Source organism: Capsicum annuum, chromosome 9, assembly GCF_002878395.1.
Source record: "Capsicum annuum cultivar UCD-10X-F1 chromosome 9, UCD10Xv1.1, whole genome shotgun sequence".
Classification (NCBI taxonomy): domain Eukaryota; kingdom Viridiplantae; phylum Streptophyta; class Magnoliopsida; order Solanales; family Solanaceae; genus Capsicum; species Capsicum annuum.
The window spans coordinates 1583984-1604988 of record NC_061119.1 but is presented as its reverse complement, the minus strand read 5'-3'; the positions used below and the strand labels follow the sequence as shown (position 1 = coordinate 1604988).

Sequence of the window (21005 nt, the reverse complement as noted above, 5' to 3'; positions counted from 1 at the left end):
AACAAGGCATGGTGTAATTTATATTGTTTGGGGTGGGGGTGGGGTGGGGGAGGGAAGGAGGATTTTATGATTTTTAAGATTAGAAAAAAATTTATGTTGACATGTTGTGTCGTTTCTCCCTCTCAAAATAGCTGACATATATATTTGTTATTTTCTTCGTTTGCTTTTACTTATCGCTAATTTTCTAATTAAATTTCTATTTTTACTTGTTATTTTTGACATAGCAGGAGAAAACGACTTCATTTTTTCTATTTTACCCTTAATATTGATTACTTATTTTTCAAATTAATTTCAAAATACAATGTAAGCATCATTTAATAGGTATACTATGATAAAATAATATTTTTTAATAGGTGTGCCAACTCAAAAAAAATGGAGGGAGTAATAAAAAAATTTGTCTCAAAATATTTGATATATTTAAAAGATCAAGAGGCAATTAACCTTTATTTTCCAACTCTACTTTTAGTAATAATTATTCTAGAATTGAGAGGCGCGTGAATAGATGAAAATTAAAGAATTAATAAGGGATATATTAGTCAAATCATACCTAATTAATTTTTTCTTAATAACTGTGCAAATTGATGATACATGTCAAACTATTTTGAAATGAAAAGAATAGTTATTAAGGATGTTAGGAATGTGATAGAATGGATGAAACTTTTGGATCCTTAAGAAGAAATTTAGACTATGAAATCAGATTCAAATTTTATTTATAGATTCTGAATTTCATAAAAGGTAATTTATTGAATTAGGATTAAATATTTATATGTATTAAATGAATCTCTTAATGTAAATTCAAAGTTACTGTCAACACTCAACATTATTTGATTTTGTTGAATCTATAATTAAAATTCTAGCTACTTTTCTCTTTAATTTTAATTTTCAACACTTGAAATATGAAAATTTTATTATTAAAAGGCGTTTTTTCCTTGCTGAGTTATAAATATTTCGAATTTGAATTAATCAAGCCTATGATTATTCCGTTAATTCATGATTTTACATGATATTTCTCAATTATGCTATTAAATATTTTTATTATATATCTTTTAATTAAATAAATATCTCGTAACTTTATTCATCTTCTATCAATTTTGATTGAATATTTATTTATTTAAATAATATAAATATCAAATAACTATATCCATCAATGTGAACGTATTTATGAATCAAACTTTTGGTATGGAAAAACTTCTAACTTCATAGGCTGTTTCTATATTTCAATGCTATATGTCAAAGCTGTATAATAAGTTAGGACGGCTGTCATTTATACACGTGGCAATCATAGAGAGGAGTCGTTAGAGGCGAAATCAGAATTTCTATTGAGAAGGTTTAAATCTGAAGAAAAACTCAACGGACAGGATTCAATATCTATAACATATACGTAAAAATCATTTTAATCATTTATTAATAATATAATTTTTCATCGAATGAAATTCTGATGAACCCTCTGTTACTAGACTGACTTTGCCTCTGAAAGTCACGGTGGTTCCGTGGATCGTCTGAATTTCACGAGTTAATCGAAAGTTGGATCTATATTGAATATCATCCGAATTGCCCCGTCTCCTATAACATATAAAACATTGAAATAAATTTGATGAATTACAGATGCGGATCTAGAGTATAATTTACAACAACATATTTAGTGTATTCTCACGAAGTGAGATTTGGATAGGGTAAAGTGTATGAGGTCCATATCACTACCTCAGATAAAGAAGAGAGCCGATTTTCGATAAATCCCCGGCTAATGACAGATGACAATATAACCACGAAAAACATAAAATAAAGAACAAAATGGCATAACACACCGTTAGATAATAAAATAAATAGGTCAAACCCATCGGTGACTCCCTAAACTCGGCACGATCTTTCGCTTAGGCACCCCAAGTGGACATTGTTCACTTTCGACACCTCAAGTAGCATACGCGGATGTTATTTTGACACTTTCTGCTGAATCAGCAATATTATACAGTGTGTGTATTACACGCGCCGATGACGTTTAAATTGACCAATACTATCATGACATTTGTCATTATTCTCCAAATTAAATGTTAAATATCTATTTTTAATTAAAATAAAAAAAAACAATCAAATATTGCCATTTGGCAATTTTTAACTTAAATAATTATAAAAAAATTATAAAATTTAATTTTCCCCACCCCACCCATCCTCATCGTCTTCTTCAACCCCCCCCCCCCCTTCACCATCTGCCCGCTCTCTCACCCCTCAATTTCATGCTTTCTATCACCAATAAACTTTCATAATCAGCTAGTGTTTAAAAGTTGTCCTTTTATTCTCCTCCTTCTCCTCTATTTTTTTTTAAGTCTCTTTCATATTTTTTTTATTTTATATCTGAAATTCGGAAAGCTATTAACTGAACATTGGCCTCCTCGATCATTAAATGATTGGAATTCGTGAAACTTTTAATGCGGATTTACTTTTTTGGAAAATTCAACCTCCATTAATGGAGGTTAAGCTTAAAAAGGCAAGGTAAAGTATGGAAAAAAGAGTAATCTTCCGGTGGTTTTATAAAGAAAAAGTTGCTAATGGTAGTTTTGGTGGTTTTATTGAAGAGAGAATGCATTAATATCAAAAATTGAAATTAATGGTGAAGAAAATGAATTCTTCAACAATGAAAGTTTGTGAAGGAAAAAATGATGGACAAGGGAGAAAGAATGAGAAAATATTGGTTGTGTTTGGCCTATTCTGTTTTTAATTAATTGTTGACATTTTTTTTGGGGGGGTGTTAATGATGTCATTGATTAATGGAAGGAGTATTATTTGGTGTTTATGATGTGTATTGTTGTTATAAATATGTTCATGGAGTGAGTATTTTGTTAATGGAGTAAAATTTTGTTATCATTCTTGAAAACTTCAACCTCCATTAACCTCCATTAATGAAAGCTAAAGAAAGTTGTGTGGAGAAGACAGCTCCAAATTTATGAAAATACCCTTCAAAAATTATGAAAATGCCCCCGACACGCCCCCAAAAGCGAGTGTAATACACTCTCTTTGCTGAATCAGCAAAAGGTGCCAAAATGACACAGTTTATAGCTACTTGAGATGTCAAAAGTGAACAACGTCCACTCGAGGTACCTAAGTGAAAGATCGTGTCAAGTTTAAGTGAAATAGACACCAATCTATTCGAGAGCATAAACATCCTCAAAACACTACGAACAAGAAACTACAGGCACAGCTGCACAGATACAAACAAAGACCTCTCCTAATTATTATGGATGCACTTGTCTCCTATCCACTAACCCTTTATCTTAATTCGTATCTTCCATACCTTCCTATCAAGAGTCATGTCCTCCGTAAATTGTAGTCACTCCATGTCATGCCTAGTCACCTCCGTCTAATATTTCTTCGACCTACCTCTACCCGCCTAAAATCATCCATAGCCAACCTGTCACGCCCCAAAATTCCATCGGGCCGGACTGGCACCCGAAGCCGAGAAGGCCCGGGAGAACCCATTCAAATACCTGTACTTTCACTTACATGTCACCAAAAAATTGGACAGCACTTCGTTGCATATAGAAAGGTCTAATTACCTGTATCAGCACAACACGCGCAAATATATATATATATATATATATAATACTTGGCCGTCGGGGCCACCACATATACAGATATAACATCACTATATAAACTTCCATGACTTTACCCTTCCTTATGTCTACAAAGCCTCTAGGATATACATGACATAACTAGGGTCGGGACAAACCCCTGCCCACACATGACTCATGTACAATAACAAAACATAAGGAACCGACTCGGAAAGCTCCGAAGCAAACTGGAGCTCACCAACAATAGCTGTATGACCTGGCTCCTACTTGTGCGGTGTATGAGCTGAGGTATCTGTGCCTGCAGCATGAAATGCAGGTCCCCCGTGAGGGACGTCAGTACGAAATATGTACTGAGTATGTAAAGCTGTAAATAATCACATATGATATAGGAGCTTAATAGAAATCAGAAACAAGTGAATAAGTGGTAATAGGAGTGGACCACACTTACTAGAACTTGTGACAACCTGTACATTGTATTTATTCAATCACTTTACCTTCGTTCTTATCGTCTTTGTAATCATTACTGTACTGTACTGTGACCATTAGGATGCCTCCAGTACATATCAACTGGGATCGACCCATGCTAGGCTTATGCCCCTGGGATACCACCCATAAACACATGAAATAGGGATCGACCCATGCTAGGCTTATGCCCCTGGGATACCACCCGATAAGAGAGAACTCCCATCACTTAGTTCAATTAATCTTTGAGATTGTTATTTCGGTCGCCTCCACATTTTTAATACTTTGAAACAATGATACATCAATAGGAACCAAGTAATAGACCTTCTATACAATAACGATGTAATAAAGACTCATTGGTACATCAACAATGTGTTTCAGAATCATCAATATCACAACAATGAAATAAGAGCCTTTTGGTATATCAATGAAACATTTTGACACTTTATAGAATGGAAACAACTTCGTTGGTAACGTAGAACAATACATGTTTTTGGACAACCTCGGAATCTTACTTGATGGAACATTGATGTTTTCATGCCAAAGAACATTGTTAGAGTATGCTCTACATGCCTCGTTGTAGATTCAGATACCAATTCAACACAACTTCCCGCCTTTACAAATCACTTATCTACAATGAAATGTTTGGCATCTAGTATTAGCAACCCAACACCACAATTCTCTTCCATAATTCCATACTACCAATATTTGCAAAACATTCCAAAAACCAACTTGAACAATAGGTTTATGTGTGTATATATATATAATCATCATTTCAATACCACATCATCAATACCACATCATCACCCCAAATTCCTTCACAATTTAACATAATCCAACCATGCACAAGAATAATCCAACATCATTTCCAATCATCTTTCAACAACAATCAAATAACATACTTCTTATGCTCACATGCATATATATATATACATATCCATATAAATAACACCAATATAATTTACATCCTTACCAAAAAAAATGGCCCTTTTGATTTCGAAGTCCTGTTGGCACAAATAAGGGGTGCTTCTCGAAGCCCTTGAGACGGTGAACACAACTACGGAATCAATTTGGATTTTCTACGGTTGAATCACAAGATAATTGGAGTTGAAATTTGGCTAGGGTTTCTTAGTTTCAATAACTTGATGATAATTGATGGATATGAGACTAATTATATGTATATAATGACCAATTTTCGTCCATGAGGTGATGGAAAATGACCATATTGCCCTTAAAAATTTAAGTAAATCCGAATCTGTCCATGGTGGACTGTTTTGATAGGCTAAAGTAAATCGGCCATAACTCTTTGCTCCGATATCGGATTTGGGTGAAATTGGTATCGTTAGAAAGATAATTCAAAGGTATTTCATTTCATATAAATTAAGCCACCCAGTTCGTCCTGTACAAGTAGTTATGATCGTTTGAAGTTGACCCTAAAAATCTGTTTTGAGAGGCTGAAGTAAAACGAGTATAATTCCTTACTCAGATGTTGGATTTGGATGAAACCAATTGCATTGGAAAGAAGAATCAGAGATATTTCTTTTGATATGTGGTATCTCTCCCAGTTCATTATATTGAGGGAGTTATGATCGTTCAAAGTTGACCCAAAAAACTGGCAGGCCTCAGTAGTTTTCCTGCACATTTACTGTTCACATCCCGGCCACCGTTTTAAAGTTTCGAACGAGCTCGCTTATATCCGAAACTTATCCGTTTTTGGAAATCTTTATATCGTTGGAAAGCTTATTCAATAACCTTCGTATGGAACCATCGACGGGAAAATTCCGGTATAAATAAAGTCGATTCCTATACACCTATAATCAAACTATACACTTGAAACCATCTCAAAATAATCAATACTCATACTTAAACTCATATATACCTAACTTAGGATCCATACATATACTCCAACACATATAACAATGACTAATGCACGTAATTAAGTACGGGGTGTTACACAACCTCTCACACCTCCAAACTGGAGCATCCGTGTCCGTCCTCATCGCATGCTCAAACCATCTCAACCTCACTTCCCGTATCTTATCTTCCATCGAAGTCACTCTCACCTTCTCTTGAATAACCTCATTTAGAAATAATAATACCAAAACACAAAGTATATGATTTCTTTTCATACATCTATTCGAATAATAATTGGGACCTAACATGCATCCATATGCGTTGCACGTGTATACCAAGTTAAAAAAACATATTATATATTTATATTTAAATGTATAAAAATCAACTAACAATTTACAATGACGTATTATGATCTCATGATATACAATGACCAAAAGAAGAAAGTTATAAGTTCTCTACATTTATTTTTCAATAATTTGTCAACAACGGAAGAAGAAAAATCTTTGAGCAATAAACTTCAAAATTTTTTGTGTAGATGAACATAGTACGTTACGCATCCAAATGACTTCAAATTACTGAATTAGCTTTGTTTTTGCAATTTTATGTTTGATAACAATAATAGTCAAGAAAGATTTTGTCAAAGTTATGAATTTACAATCCATTTAAATCAACGGTTTTAAAAAAATCATTTGTCTTTCGATATTGTTAGAGTTTGAGACCCGATTTTTGTTGATCCGGTCCTGAAAAGTTCATGGTGCGATCCATGTTTGTGATTTTTTATGGGGTCTGTGGTGGTAGCGGATGGACCTGTATGTTTTTGGGCTTAGGATTTATTTGTACGCACGTATTATATAAGTGCGATTTAGTGGGTTATTTTTTGGACGGTTTAAATACGTTATCTCCTCATTGTACTCTTCTCTATTATAGTGAATTTCCTCCTTCTCTACCTGTGGATTTTTCCGTCAAGGATTTTCACATAAAATCTGTATGTTCTTGTTTTCTTTCGTTTTGTGGTATTGCTTATTCTTATCCGATCATAACAGATATTCATATTAGGGTTCAAATATTTGATTTCATTATGCAAAAGTTTCATATTGAGAGTAAATCGCTTTCTAACAAAAGCGACTATTTGTAAAAGGGCTCGAATTCGAGACTATGATTAAAGATAAAGGAGTTCATATCAATATCACTCCATCACAAAGCCACAACCCTTAACTTAATGGTTAAAATTACCGTAATGAAAAAAATAAAAGAAGAAATTAGACCTAATTGGATTGAGAATAAGAATAAAAAACAAACATGAAGCACATGCCGTATTCATGACACTGTCTAGTTTTTTCTCTAAGAGGTAAAATACTCACCATCTTTTAGATTAAGGTCAAAGATACTTTAAACAATGTTAAGTTACAGAAAGCACAATAAGAAAAATAATATCTAGAACTTGCCTCGAAAAATATGTCTAAACTTCTATTCAACATCATGCAGATCTTTTGCAATTAGTTCTTGCGCAGGTGTACTTGTCTGTGAGAAATTCTGAGTGTGAAGTAAAAAAAATAACTTTAGAGCCAAGTCAAAATGACAAGATCACAGGATCAATAATTATCATAGTAGGAAAAACTTTTTCGCGTCGTGTATCTTACTTTAATGAGTTCAAATGTTACACTAAATAGGATATTTATTTAAAGAATAAGGCAGAATACAATAATTAGATTTAGCATCGTTTGAACATGTAAAAGAAGGAGAATTTATTTAATTAAACTTAATATTTATCAAAAAAAAAAAATCTCAAAATCAATTGAAATTTATCTACCACTTTTAAACTATAACAAAACTATACGATTAATCTAATCTACCACTTTCTCAAAGTCGATCGTTATTCATCTACTAACTCTAAACTACAACTAAATAATACGATAATAGAGATGTCATAACAATGCAACTAAACCTCAGAGATATCAAAATAATACAATTAAACCTAACTTTTACCTAAAAAAATTTTCAAAGCCGACTGACATTTATCTACCACCTGTAAACTACATTAAAATAATACGATAATAAAAATATTAAAATAACATAATTAAATCTAATCTTTACACAAAAAATTATAAACTTATTGTTGAGTAGAAATCACAAAGTTACTCCATAACGAAGGCTTGTTATTCATGATCAATAAATACAATGTAATAGAAAAGAAAATTTAAAACCTAGAAACAACAAAGTCACGTTGTAGATTCAATAATGAAAATTACATACAAACATGAAAAGATGTTTCTTTATTTTTGATCAATAAAACCAACGTAATAGAAATAAATTTTGAAACCTAAAAATTAAACAAACATATTATATTAGAGATCTAATAATAAAACTATTTACAAACATAAAAGGATGATTTGTTAATTATGATCAATAAAATTAAAACATAATATAAATAGAAATTTGAAATCCATAAACCACAAAGTTACCCAATAACAAAGTTCCGGTCATAAAATTTTACAACCCAAATAAGATATTCGTATAAACCTAAAAAACAAATTCTAAAATTGGCAAAAAAAAGAAATATAATGACTTCTAAATTAAAATATTACAACAAAGGAATAAAATCTTAACCTAAAAATACATAACTTTTTTTTTCTTGGGAAAGTCCACCTACCCTTTTTTAATTGAAAAAAATCACGCATCCATAATCAGGTACATTCATACTCTCTTATTTAATGTACCTATATAAAAAAAGAATCGCAAATTTATTACAATAAATATACTACAGTCATGAAACAAGATTGGAACTAAACTCCAGATAAAATCTACGATGTTCCAAGAAAACATCATTCATAAATCAAAAAAAAATAAAAAAAAATTAACGTTCTATGTTAATTCTTGACCCCATAACCTCCCGTCTAATGCAAATGTATAGAAAAGAATCAAAAAATTCTTAAAACAAATATATTACATGCATAATACAATATTAGAACTAATTGCACATAAAACCCTCGACATTACAAAAGACATGAATTTTTAAAATTAAAAGAGAACTTAACCTTCTATTCTAGTTTTGAACCTCCATATCATCCAATCCTATCTAAAGCACATATATAAAAAAGAATTTCAAATTTCTTAAAACAAATATACAACGTGCATGCAATAACATTAGAACTAATTTGGACATAAAAGTTACTACATTACAAAAAATATGATTTATAAATAGAAAAAATATAATCTTCTACACTAAGCATGTTACACACAATTGAAAATTCAAGAACACAACATCATAAAACGTTGGGAACTATTTCCCCCTAGAAAATCCCTTATCCAAAAATTAAACATATTTTAATAAAAATCTAAGTAATTACGATTAATATCTTCATCAAGTACAAATAAATAAGGCTTATGCAAACTCTTTTTCTTTAATTTAATGAAGGCCTTTTTTTTTATTTCATACATCAGTGATGAAAAAAAAAAAAAAACCTTAGACCTGAAATCTTAGCTTGTTTACATACCTTAACAAAAAATCAAAACAAAAAATAAAGAACTATACACGTCTCGTACTATCTATATTCCAAAACACTACTTTACAAACCTCATAATTGAATACATTACCAAATTATAAACAGAGAAATTTAAACAAAGTAAAAAAAGCGGGGTAAATTAAACCTTTGATTCTTCTGACTACTTTATTCGATGACAACATGCTTGTTTTATTCAATTTTTTGATCAAAAATCTTCAAAGAAAAAACACAGAAATTATCAATAGAGGAAAATATACTATGATTATTAATATAATTCATATATATTAAAGCTATATTAACTAAAAGAAAACAACTTGCAATGAAAATCAATCAGAATCACGGAAATTTTTTTAATTCATAATACTACTTAAATAGAATTTTAAAATTTATATATATGGTAATTATATATATAGTAAAAATTTTACAAAGAAATTATGGCATAAAGCCACCCTATAAGTTTCACAAATAATGTCGGCGGCAAAGTCTAATTACCAGCCTTTGGTGGAATTCTAAGTAATTTAAAATTGCTAAATATCATAATTTGTTTTAGTTAAATGATCATTAATTTATAAGAAAAATAGTGAAAAAACAATTTTGTCTAAATCGGAAACTTTTAATAAAGGGCAAAAAGTTCAAATCACTTTTCAAAGGTCTTCACACTTTTAATATATATATATATATATAGATAGATAGATATAGATTCAGTTATAATTTGAAACAAAATTTACCATTATTATCTCATAATTGGCGTATTGTGCTCATATAATTTCGAAAAAAAAGGTCAATTATTGAACTATTATTATATTATGAGGTAAATGGTTAAAAATCATAGAATTTCTTGGAGATATCATAAGGATCAAAATAAACAATTAAACACTGCATTTTAATGCGAGATTTATAATTATATTGAACTTAAACTAATCTTTTGCTTAGGAAAATGTACTACATCTCTAAGAATACTTTACTACGTTGACCTTAGTAGTATTTTGGCTCGATAGGTACGGTGATGGAGCCAGGATTTCTTAATACCAATTAAATATATTGTGTGAGTAAAAATTACTGTATTCAACGGAACGTGTATATATCTAGGCTTCTATATATCTCCTCCTCTATATATTTGTGTGTTGAAAGATTCACTAATAAGTATAAGTAATAGATTTTGATTCCACTAAATCAAAATGTGCTACAACAAAATTTTGTATTTGAATGAATCTTGAATCCATTGATACGTGTGATGTATACATGTACTAATTTTGATGCTTTCTTAATTAGAGATATCCATAAATGTTGTCACGCTCGTATTGAATTCTTCAAAAATATACTACTTTTGAAAAATCTGACACACATCTCTCGATATTATTTAAGTGTTCGAGCAACATATATGTAATTCATAATGTACTAATTTTGATGCTTTTTTTTTTAAAAAAAATAAAAGTCATCGTTTCCACCCTAAACTATAGTCGAAAAGTCTAAGACACACTTAAACTATTAGAGTGACCTAATACACACCCAAACTACTTAAAAGTGAAATTTTTTACCCCCTAAATCTGACGTGGAAAAAACATAATTATTTAATTAAAAATAGGCGCGTCTAAATTAAAAAATAACACACATAAAAAGTTAAAACTAAAAATTCTAATTCCAATTCATCATCTTCTTCTTCTTCTCCAAATTCAAAAATCCCCAAACTAAAAAAAAGATGTTTAGAATTTTTGAAGGTGTCACACCCCTTTTTCAACATCCAAAAGATTGTATTTTAGTTTTGAAAGAGTTTTTATTATTAAGAGATAAAATGAAGATTTGTTTTGAAAAGGATTCACTATATCGAAAACTCAGAGTCGCCACTTGGCATAAATCGGGTGTGCCAAGTCACTCATGGATATCCTTTCTCAAAATGGTTTTTGACTCTGTAACACTGATTCGCGAACAGAGATTTCGGCTAAAGAATTCTGTTGACCGAGGGGAAGGTGTTAGGCACCCCTCAATCCCGTGGTTCGACCACGGTCGCTTGGTGGAGCGTATCAGCTAATCTGACATTACAAATGTATAAACAACACAAAAACATGTAGAACAATCAATCAAAACACACAAAGACAAAACAGTCCAAAGTTTAGTATCCAATCCAATTATACAGTCCTGAAATAGAAAAATGCAAAAATGTAAACCTACGCTAACCTATATTAATCCTAAACTATGCTCTAAAGCTTTACCCGATGCCTCGGGCCTTGATCACGAGCGTCTCCGAGTAAAAGATACCTGGGGCATTCCCCGGATAAAATAATACAAGTGTTTCGGGGCATTCCCCGGTCAAATGGTACAATTGAGTCAAGCACGATAAATTAGAAAATATTCAACCAATATTCCATATTCAAACATTCAACGAAAATTCTTATTCATAGGAATTTTGCCTACCCGAACCTATATTCGCCTATTCATTTCAGCATATCATGATATTATCACATCAACGACATTCACATCTGCTACAAAATAACCAACGACAGTAAATCAGAACTAAACGATATTCATTTTTTTCAATTCCTACCATTCAACCCCAAATTCTTTTTTACCACCAAATTTCCACAATTCAAGATTACTATTTCAACAATTCACAACCATTTCTTCAACGAAATTAAGCAAAACAAATTAATATTGCCCAATATTCAATCACGTCTCACACAAATCAAACACGTATGATGAAATAAAATAAGAAGAGATAGAATTGGACCTCATGTGTCAATTTCAATATATATCGGAGATAACACCATGCCCGGAAGACCTCAATTCGAACCTCGACCAACAAACCCGAGCTCGATATCTCCTTTTTCTCTGTTTTTCACCAACCCAGATCAAAAATTGAGAAAATAACAAAGACCCGTAACTAAATTCACACACCCATCTGCTCTGTTCATTTTTAACAATTCCCACCGGATCAGGGACTGGACAGGTCGAGAACGGGAATGGCAGAGGGTTGTTTTGTCGTTATTGTCTCGCCGGAGCTCTGGCAGCGATAGGAATTGGAGAATCAGCCGTGTTTCAATGTTTTTCGATGGGTTCTCGCCGGAACGATGTGATTCGACATCTTTTTCCTCTCTCCCTTCAGTTTTTCGATCACTCTCCGTCTCTCTCGATCTCTTATTTCACTCTCAATCTCAGTTCCGATCTCTCTCTCTCTCTAATTACTGTTCTTCGTCCATGGTGGGTGTGGAGTGCGTATGAGTGGAGAAGAAGATTTGTGTGTGGAAGAGAAGATGGATAATGAGTGTTTGTGTGTTTGTTGTGAGTATGTATTCGGTTAAAGAGATGAAAATTGTGTGAGAGTGTGTGCTTCTCCTCCAATTTTCCAGTGAACTTCCCCTTTTCTATTGTGAGATCTCTTTTCCTCCAAGCTAGCATCGTGTAAAAAAATATAGAGAGAGGGGGGTATGGTCACGTGCAGGGTAGGGTAGGTGAGGGTAGAGGTATGGGGTGGTGTGAGGATAAATTTTGTAAGGATAAGATAAAAATTGTTAGGGGTTGTTATTTTTGTCATTTTTTGGAGGGATAATTACATGGTTGAGAGTACATGATAGGATAAGGTAAAAGGTGAAAACTAATCTTTCGGAGAGACAAAATTAGGTGTCTACAGCATGCCCCCTTTGAATGTAAACATGAAGTGTTTTCAGACAAAGAAGTAGACAACGAGACAGAATTTTGTCCTAACCGTTATTCAAAGCAAGAAACAGAAGGAGGCAGAACAACTGAGTCTGGACTTAGGACATCCTACCTACCTAAGTTATGAGGGAATCAAGTGACAAGTATCTCAAAGAATTGGGAAGGAGATGGAATATACTGAGTTGGAGAGACGAGTGAGGTCCCCTCGAGGTTCCGGTCCGCGGCTCTGTTATTACATCAGAAATGAAAATTACAAGTTAACACCAAAATGAAATTACAAAAATTCTATCTATGCAGCTTCTTTTGAACTCTTGGCTTGAGTTTCATCACCCTATTCTTCAGGCGGTCTCCTGACTTGAAATTTCTTCTTGTTGCTTTGACTTTCAATTTCCTCACCCTGTTCTTCAGGTGGGCTGCTGACTTGCTATTTTTCAATTTGTTGACTTTCAATTTCTTTACCTTGTTTCTTGGCTTTCATCTTCATCACCCTGTTCTTCAGGTGGGATCCTGACTTTCAATATTCATCACCCTGTTCTTCAAACGGGCTCCTGACTTGTAATTTCATCACCCTATTCTTCGGAGTCCCTCCTGAAATCAAAATCAAAACTAGAACAAAAATATCTCAAACAAGGATTACAATAAAGAAGATTTCATTTTTCTGAAAGTAATGTCCCATTTTCCAGGAGGGTCCTGAACAGAAAGTAAAATTCTATTTTCCAGGAGGGTCCTGAACATAAAATAAAATCCTATTTTTCAGGAGGGTCATGGACAGAAAGTAAAGTCCCATTTTTCAGGAGGGTCCTGAACAGAAAGTAAATTTCTATTTTTCAGGAGGGTCCTGAACATAAAGTAAAGTCCCATTTTTCAGGAGGGTCCTGAACTTGAAGTAAATTCCCATTTTCCAGGAGGGTCCTGAACTGAAAGTAAATTTCCATTTTTCAGGAGGATCCTGAACTAAAAGTAAAATCCCATTTTTTAGGAGGGTCCTGAACATAAAGTAAAATCCCATTTTTCAAGAGGACCCTAAACAGAAAGTAAAATCCCATTTTTCAGGAGGTTCCTGAACAAAAAGTAAAATCTCATTTTTCAGGAGGGTCCTGAACAAAATTTAAAATCCCATTTTTTAGGAGGGTCCTGAACAGAAAATAAATTCCCATTTTTCAGGAGGGTCTTGAACAGAAAGTGAAATCCCATTTTTCAGGAGGGTCCTGAAAATAAAGTAAAGTCCCATTTTTCAGGAGGGTCCTGAAAATAAAGTAAAGTCCCATTTTTTAGAAGGGTCCTGAACTGAAAGTAAATTTCCATTTTTCAGGAGGGTCGTGAACAGAAATTAAAGTCCCATTTTTCAGGAGGGTCCTGAACATAAAGTAAAATCTCATTTTTCAAGAGGGTCCTGAACTGAAAGTAAAATCCCATTTTTCAGGAGGGTCTTGAACATAAAGTAAATTCTCATTTTTCAGGAGGGTCCTGAATTAAAAGTAAAGTCCTATTTTTCAGGAGGGTTCTGAACTGAAAGTAAAATCTCATTTTTCAGGAGGATCCTGAACAGAAAGTAAAGTCCCATTTTTCAGGAGGGTCCTGAAAAGAAAGTAAAATCTCATTTTTCAGGAGGGTCCTGAACATAAAGTAAAATCCCATTTTTCAGGAGGGTCCTGAACAAAATGTAAAATCTCATTTTTCAGGAGGGTCCTGAACAGAAAGTAAAATCCCACGAATGTGCATTTCCAATGGTAGCTGAATAAAGTGAAGAGAATTTGCCCCTGTTTCAATAAAAAAAATTTATCAATTAAAAACTTAGTGGTGGCTTGCGGCACTTGGCTGTCCCGACGCCTGCTCCAATGTTCATTCCCTTCATTTTGTTTCAGATTATTGGCACTTGCCCCTGCTTTGTCGTGTCATTGACCCAAACTCGGATTATGATGAGTGACTCTGAAATAAATACAGCATCTCTGCTTTGTCATGCTTCATGAATAAACCCTTTAAACCTTGGTATTTTCATGAGTTGCCAGACTTGTCTGTTGACAAAACTTTCTGCATGCCCCCTTTTTGGCTCACAATCATGTTTCTTTCATGCGCTGGCCTTTCTGTCTTGCTTTGTGCAATTGAAGAAGTTGGTAGCCAATTTTGAAATCTTTTTTCACTTGTTTTGACCTGGACTTGACTCAAAAATAAGAGAAAAATGACAACAACTTTTGTTTTATTTGGATAACTGACTCAAGAAAATAAAAATAAAGATAAAGAGAAGAAAGAAAAGACAATGAAAGTCCCTATTTGAAACAAAGAAATAAAAAATTTATCTAAAATGACAATCAACTCTAATGATTATGCTATGCATTTGGATTAAGCTGCCTGATCATTTCATCCAAACCTTCTACCAATTGTTGTTGAGGTAATGACCCTGAAATTGAGTTACTTTTTGGGTCAATTACATTCAGAGACCTCATTCAGCTAGTGGCACCTTGAAAGGTTTTAGCCAACAAGTCTTTCTTATTTTATTTTCCTCAGCTCATCATTGCCTTATGATGTCTATAAGGGTTTTTCACTAATGAGACTCTGATTTGCATTTGTCTCAACTCATCGTCGCCTTACAGTGCCCGTGAGGGTTTTCACCGATAAAACTCTCTCATTTTTATTTGTCTCAACTCACCATTCATCTCATGGTGCCCATGAGGGTTTTCACCAATAAGACTCTCTCATTTTTACTTCTCTGAGAAAGACAAGTACTTTCCAAAATGCGTTATCACATCCATCGAATGCAACCCTAACATTCTCAAAGATTGATCTGAAGGTCTTTATTTAGTTGTAACTTGGCTTTTGGATAAGGTTAGAAAGAAAGGATGACATGGGGCCCAAATGACACTTGAAGTGGGGTGGGACTTATAACTTTTGGAATCGACTCAAATAATGAGGATTGACTCATGCCCCAATTTCTTTTGACTGGGCAATTCTAAATTATTTATTTGGTTGGACCGAGCCCAGAGTAGGGCAACCTACGTATCTCATCCCCGAGAGAGGAGAATCAGGTCACAAGTAGTTCTGGCAGCTTATTTGGCATGATTTAGACTTTTGATTCTTTTTCATTTATTGACACTCTTTTCTCTTTGTTTTTTTTTCTAACTCTATTTGTCTTGACACTTTTGTTTTCTTTTTCGTTTTGGACATATTTTCTTTTTCTTCTTTTTTTTTTTGGACTTTTTTTGACTCTATTGGTTTGCTCGACACTTTTCTTTTAAACTTTGCTGACTCTATCTTGATTCCAAAAGAGGGGTATGAAAGAAAATAGGACTAAAGCTCAAATGGGGTAAACACAGGATGACACGGTGTTTGGATAGCAGCATGAAATGCCTTCGTCATATCAATTCTTGAAAATGCAAGTACATATCATGCAATATGGAAGTGAGAGATGAAGATCAATTGTGATATTTTTTAAGCATTAACTTTAACTGAGTCTGTGCGTCACTACTCTTGCACTTTGTTCAACATATCACTCCACTTTTGTGGTACAATTCTCACATCGAATGACTCATGCTTTCGTGGAGTTGATTTTTCTGTCCCTCGGTATCACACACCCGCTATTTGATCTAATTGAGCCATGTTTTTCAATTGATGACCAAGTTATTCTTGTGATTCTCAAAATAATTGCCTTAATTTTCAAAGAAGTTTTGAACTTATCACCAAATGTCTCAGCACACTACCTATTTTCTCAAATGCTCTCTTTTTCTAACTTTAACCCTCTGATTCAATGTTCATGCTTGAATTGAATTTTAAGATCAGGCTGAAAATTCCGCTAGCATATCATATCACTAGAATTAACCTAAAATGTACTATGTAAAGAAAACAAACAAACAACACATTTAAAACACACTGGAAAAAGGGACACTTCATTTAATTAAAATAAAAGATAGAAGGGTTTGAACATAATGATAAATGGACAAAACAAGATAGATCCTGAACTATATTCCTGGAATAATTTGGATAACAGAAAATAAAACAAAACAAACTACCAGACCTCTTCCTAGTAAGGAGAGGGGTGACTTCTCAATTGCTCGGCCTGACATCTTAGCCACTGATTTATATATCAGCATGACTAGAGTTTTCCTCACCGTCAATGTTCGGCACCATAATCAATTTGTCTTGAATCATCTTTTCAATTTCTCTTTTCAAAGCACGACAATCTTTAATATTGTGACCTTGAACATCAGAATGATATGCACATCCTACATTAGGATCAAAAATTCTTGAATTCGGGTCAAGAGTATACCCAAGGAGAGGTCATGCCTCGTTGTGCCAATCTCTGAAATAAACTGACATACGACTCTCCAATTAGTGTAAAACTATCCCTCAATTTCTGCCTCATTTCATTATTTAACTTAGATCGAACATCGGGCCTAGAAGGGCTTTGGTATGTTTGTGGAATTAGAGGATGACTTTGAAGATTTGGTGCGCGCAATTGTGGGTAAGAAAGGAGTTGAACATATGGTTGTGCGTAATATACTATATATGGAGGTCGAAAAACAGAGTATATTGGATTTTGAGAGTGATTATGGAGAGCTTGGGTATGGATTTGGGCTTGAGACTGACAGCAACGATGACGTCATCTTCTTGGATATGCCCGTTCTTCAACTACAATAGCAGTGTCATCTTTCTCATTCTTCTTCCGTCCAGGTTCTCTCAATTGATTACAATATTATCCCAAATGTTTCACGGATTTCTCATGCCCATCTTGCTCCTCAAATTTCGACATCTCAAAGATTGGATGAAAGTTAGCACTTGAAGGCATGCCCCAGTCTTTGTATGAAACATCTTTTTTACCCGTAGGTCCTAAAGAATATTTCATAGCATTTTCTGCACTCTTCATTTTTTCAACCATTTTCTTTGACTCTTCTGGCACACTGGACTTCTTGTTAAGAAATTTTGGTGGTTCAGTTAACTTAAAAGCAGGCTCAGGAGTATAACAATGATCACCAAAAGTATTGAATATAAGTTCACTAGCAGCATGGGGACGCACAATCATTGGGCGAGCCAGTGTGGAAGTCCCAGTAGAGGATTGAGCAATAAGATCGCAGACGACATGTGGTCTTGTGAATGTAGCAGGCTTATGCTGAGGAGCTAGAGGAAAAGTGATGGAAGTATTGAGATGCTTTTGGCTTGGAATGAATTCTGAGTCATGTTGCGGTGCATCAACAACAGTAGAAAAATGACTTTGAGATTTTGGTGGAAAACTCGAGGTATTTGTAGGATCAATAAAGGGAAATGAAGGAGGAGGCAACCCACTGGCCCAAGCTCGATACATTTCTGTCATTTGTTGTCTTAGCCTCCTAATCTCTTGCTTCAAACTCTCATTTTCCTGATTCTTTGTTTGATCCATGATGTCACTCTCTATATCTTGGTTGGACACAACTAACCCTTTGGATTTGGTGTGATGTGAAGGACCAGCCAGAATGCCACAAACCAACCACCTTAAACTAACTCAATAAAAGAAACAAATGTGTTGGAGTTCAACACTTTTTCAAAACCTCTTTTTCCTTCTTTTTTTTTTTTTTTGAAAAGATCACCGAACCCAAGAAGGGCGCCTACATATCTCACTCTCGAGAGAGGAGAATCAGGTGTGCGTAGTTCGTGAAGTCTTGCCAAAACGGCCAATTAAACTCTTTTTCCTTTTCTTCTTTTACTTTTTTTTTAAAACTTTGAGAAGAGAAAATAACAAATTGTCAAAAGAATTGACGAAAATCTTTTTGAATTTTTCAACTTTAACATCTCTATACAATATGAAACCTACGATTACCAAAGAAATTTTTTTTTGGATTTTCAATTTTGAATTTCATATGAAAGTGAAACTTGAAACTATTAAAAAAAAATCTTTTTGTAGTTTTCTCTTGAAGATGTATATGAAACATCTACTCTAAATGAAGAGTGAATAATTTTATTTTTTTTTGAAATAAAATTTCCGAACCAACAATAGGTTGCCTACGCATCTGACATCCTGAAAGAGGAGAATCAGGGGTGCGTAGTTCGTCCAGTTTGGACAATTAAGGATTAAAACGGACTGAGACTTGACCTAAGAGACGCGATTACAGACGGATGATAAAAACAAAATCTTTTTTTGTGGTGGTGGTGGTGGGGGGGGGGGGGGGGAATTAGACACTTCACACAAAACTGACATCGACAACTATGAAAGAAATATTCTTTTTGGTATTTTCATTTTTATGAAATGGACACAACTACTACCATTTTTGAAACTTCTAAAGAAAATCTTTTTTGGAATTTTAGAATTATGAATGCATGCTAATTGAGATAAAGGGAAAATCTTTTTAAAATTGTCAAATTATGAATGCATGGTAAAGGAATAAGAGGAAAAGCTTTTTGATGTTTTTGAGACAACGAATGAGAAAGGTAAAAGAAATCCTTTTTTTTATTTTTATTTTTTTATTTTATTTTTGAATTGTGAAAAAGCCATAAAGAAATCTAAAATCATGAAACTCTTTTTTTTCTTTTTGACTCACTTTTTCTATATTTTTTTTTCAACATTTCTTGACTACGCACTTTACTTCTAACACATGTTTTTCCCAAATCAGTCCGTCAAATGACCATATTACCCTCAATGATACAACATTTAGCACGTAGGGATGCTTTAGGGGTGAGTCTCCTACAAAGGACCGTGTGGGTCCTGCTAGGTCTCAATAGGATGCACATAAGAATGACCTAAAGGCTGACCTACGTTGTGGTTTACTAACAAGGTCGTTTGGGGGAGCATATGGTCGATAGTGGCTTCTTTTCTTTCCACCTACTCCATACATCCAACGGCTCCCCCCCCCCCAAAATAAGGGTGACTCAACTAGAGTTCGTGCGCACGACGTGCACTCCGGGACTTGTTGCAGAAAGAATTGACTCGGGTTATGCAAATGATGCCAGATATAAAGCGGTAACACATAAAGAAAAACTATAAACAAAGAGCATAGAAACTCACAGCAGTGATAACAATAACACAAACAATAATCACAAACAATGTTTATTCACTCATAATGCCAAACAAAGTCGATACGACTCAAAAAAATAAGGTCGAATTCTGAAAAGTCCCCAGCAGAGTCGCCTGAGCTGTCACACCCCTTTTTCAACATCCAAAAGATTGTATTTTAGCTTTGAAAGGATTTTTATTATTAAGTGACAAAATAAAGATTTGTTTTGAAAAGGATTCACTATATCGAAAACTCAGAGTCTCCACTTGGCATAAATCGAGTGTGCCAAGTCACCCGTGGATATCCTTTCTCAAAATGGTTTTTGACTCTGTAACACTGATCTGCGAACAAAGATTTTGGCTAATGAATTTTGTTGATCGAGGGGAAGGTGTTAGGCACCCCTCAATCCCGTGGTTCGACCACGGTCGCTTGGTGGAGCGTATCAGCTAATCTGACATTACAAATGTATAAACAATACAAAAACACGTAGAACAATCAATCAAAACACACAAAGACAAAACAGTCCAAAGTTTAGTATCCAATCCAATTATACAGTCCCGAAATAGAAAAATGCAAAAACGTAAACCTACGCTAACTTATATTAATCATAAACTATGCTCCAAATCTTTACCCGATGCCTCGAACCTTGATCATGAGCGTCCTTCGAGTACAAGATACCTCGGGGCATTCCCCGGATAAAATAATACAAGTGTTTCGGGGCATTCCCCGGTCAAATGGTACAATTGAGTCACGCACGATAAATTAGAAAATATTCAACCAATATTCCATATTCAAACATTCAACGAAAATTCTTATTCATAGGAGTTTTGCCTACCCGAACCTATATTTGCCTATTCATTTCAGCATATCATGATACTATCACATCAACGACATTCACATCTGCTCCAAAATAACCAACGACAGTAAATCAGAACTAAACGATATTCATTTTTTTCAATTCCTACCATCCAACCCCAAATTCTTTTTTACCACCAAATTTCCACAATTCAAGATTA

At 33.8% G+C, this 21005-nt stretch overlaps 1 pseudogene; it reads left to right on the top strand.

Annotated features, from left to right (window-relative positions):
• The first annotated feature begins 17621 nt into the window (after positions 1 to 17621).
• Positions 17622 to 21005, top strand: part of LOC107841739 — a 16346-nt pseudogene continuing 12962 nt past the window's right edge.